We start from the raw sequence: 2,815 nt of genomic DNA, 5'->3' as shown, positions 1-2,815 counted from the left end.
TTTGATACTTAAGTATATTTAGACCTAAATACTTTTAGACTTTTCCTCAAGTAGTATTTTACTGGGTGACTTTAACTTTAACTTAATTAACTTTCTATTAAAGTATCTATTAAGGTATCTAAACTGAAAGACACCCAGCTAGGCTGAGTGACCACCCAGGTAGAGAGAGACACCCAGCTAGGCTGAGTGACCACCCAGGGAGAGAGATACACAATCAGCTAGGCTGAGTGACCACCCAGGGAGAGAGGGAGACCAAGCTAGGCTGAGTGACCACCCAAGGATAGAGAGACTCAGCTAGGCTGAGTGCCACCCACAACCCACCACCCAGTGACACAGTGCTGCTCAGCCTACTATGTTGCCCTCTGTCTGTGATTAACCATTCTCCACATGACAAAATACTATAGTATAAATACTACATTTATACGGCCATTACTTTATTATTTACTATGGTGTTTTATTTATTTTTTTACCAAGAAGTGGGGGCTTTTTCATTGAGGAAACCTACTGGAGAAATGCTAAAAGAGCACATTTTCCATAACCTGTAAGTATGTAGGACTGGGGTATAAACAGATAGATGTTCTAGAACCTGTAGGTAGGTAGGACTGGGGTATAAACAGATAGATGTTCTAGAACCTGTAGGTAGGTAGGACTGGGGTATAAACAGATAGATGTTCTAGAACCTGTAGGTAGGTAGGACTGGGGTCTGAACAGATAGATGTTTTAGAACCTGTAGGTACGAAGGACTGGGGTATAAACAGATAGATGTTCTAGAACCTGTAGGTACGTAGGACTGGGGTATAAACAGATAGATGTTCTAGAACCTGTAGGTAGGTAGGACTGGGGTCTGAACAGATAGATGTTCTAGAACATGTAGGTACGAAGGACTGGGGTATAAACAGATAGATGTTCTAGAACCTGTAGGTACGAAGGACTGGGGTCTGAACAGATAGATGTTCTAGAACCTGTAGGTAGGTAGGACTGGGGTATAAACAGATAGATGTTCTAGAACCTGTAGGTATGTAGGACTGGGGTATAAACAGATAGATGTTCTAGAACCTGTAGGTAGGTAGGACTGGGGTATAAACAGATAGATGTTCTAGAACCTGTAGGTAGGTAGGATTGGGGTATAAACAGATAGATGTTCTAGAACCTGTAGGTATGAAGGACTGGGGTATAAACAGATAGATGTTCTAGAACCTGTAGGTACATAGGACTGGGGTATAAACAGACAGATGTTCTAGAACCTGTAGGTAGGTAGGACTGGGGTATAAACAGATAGATGTTCTAGAACCTGTAGGTAGGTAGGACTGGGGTATAAACAGATAGATGTTCTAGAACCTGTAGGTAGGTAGGACTGGGGTATAAACAGATAGATGTTCTAGAACCTGTAGGTAGGTAGGACTGGGGTATAAACAGATAGATGTTCTAGAACCTGTAGGTAGGTAGGACTGGGGTATAAACAGATAGATGTTCTAGAACCTGTAGGTAGGTAGGATTGGGGTCCGAACAGATAGATCTTTAACAACCTGTAGGGTTTACTGTACATGTTCTTGGCATGTAGGTTTCTAATTTAAGGGTGGCACAAATTTGGATTTGGGGGAGGCGAATGGGCAGAGTATATGGTAATTAAATACAGTAGTATAACTATAGTTACAAGTGTAGTGTTTTTTGTGAACTTTAGTGTTTTTATGGACATTATTGCACTATTTACTACAGTTCTTTTTCTTCAGATAATACTGTAGTATTTACTAGATTATTCTACAGTACACTGCAACATTTTATAGTAAGTACTACACATGATCGAGGGATACTATAGTTTGTAGTAGAGGCGAAGGTCGAGAGCCATGTGTCCTCTGAAACACAACCCTGCCAAGCCGCACAGCCTCTTGACACGCTGCCCGCTTAACCCTGAAGTCAACCGCACCAATGTGTCAGAGGAAACACCGCCCAGCTGGAGAGCAAAGTCAGCTTGCAGGTGCCCAACCCAACACAAGGAGTCGCAAGAGCGCGATGTGACAAGGAAATCCCGGCCGACCAAACCGTCCCCTACCCCGGACGACGCTGGGCCAATTGTGCTCCACCTCATGGGACACAGCCTGAGATTGAACCTGGGGCTGTATGATGCCTCAAGCACTGCGATGCAGTGCCTTAGGCCGCCTCGCCACACGGGAGAGCTTCACTACAGAATTGTATAGTGAGTACTGTAGTATTCTATTTGACAGTAAACTGTAGTATATTTTCATGTGGGTCTGTCCACCTAATTACATCAGTCCCAATGCCAAGAACAGGAGTTTTTGTCATCCGACCAGGAAAAACTCTCGACTCAAGTTATAGACTTTAACACGGGTTTGTTTATGTTTCCTGGTCAGGTCATGTGGTCAGGAAAACTCCTGGCCTGTAACAATTACAATGATTTCAGTCTTTCTTCTAGAATTGTGATGTCTAATTATGAGGGAGAGATGCCTTTATTCATTTCCTTTCCCTTCACATTCCTTGTTTTGCTTGTGTTTTTTTTATCTCGGTGTGTGCTAGGAGGTTTCCTTTGTCTGATTACTGGGCACGGTCAGATAGAAAGATCAAGGCCTGATGCCATGGAGTGTAACAGTGCTGCAGAGAGAGAGAGAGAGAGAGAGAACATTTAACTGGGTGACTGTCTGTAAGCCCTTTTCTGACAACAACACAAGGCCCTTCAGCTTGTCTAATGTCTTTTCCACTCATTCTGGTAAAGGGCAGAACTCAAAAATAGACTCCTCAAAGTTTCTGAAATGAACCTGGCTGTGCTCTGCAACAGAGGATGGTTCCCTTTCTACAGTAT

The 2,815-nt window shown here is 43.2% G+C and overlaps 1 non-coding gene across 1 annotated transcript; it reads right to left on the bottom strand.

The window, feature by feature from the left end:
- Positions 1 to 478: 478 nt before the first annotated feature.
- Positions 479 to 531, bottom strand: LOC123725772 (U7 small nuclear RNA). The gene has a single exon (XR_006758286.1). It is a non-coding gene; the product is annotated as a U7 small nuclear RNA (small nuclear RNA).
- Positions 532 to 2,815: the final 2,284 nt, after the last annotated feature.

This window comes from Salmo salar, chromosome 12 (assembly GCF_965601325.2).
Source record: "Salmo salar chromosome 12, fSalSal1, whole genome shotgun sequence".
Taxonomy (NCBI): domain Eukaryota; kingdom Metazoa; phylum Chordata; class Actinopteri; order Salmoniformes; family Salmonidae; genus Salmo; species Salmo salar.
The sequence above is the reverse complement of the archived record's forward strand: the minus strand, read 5'-3'. Positions and strand labels throughout refer to the sequence as shown.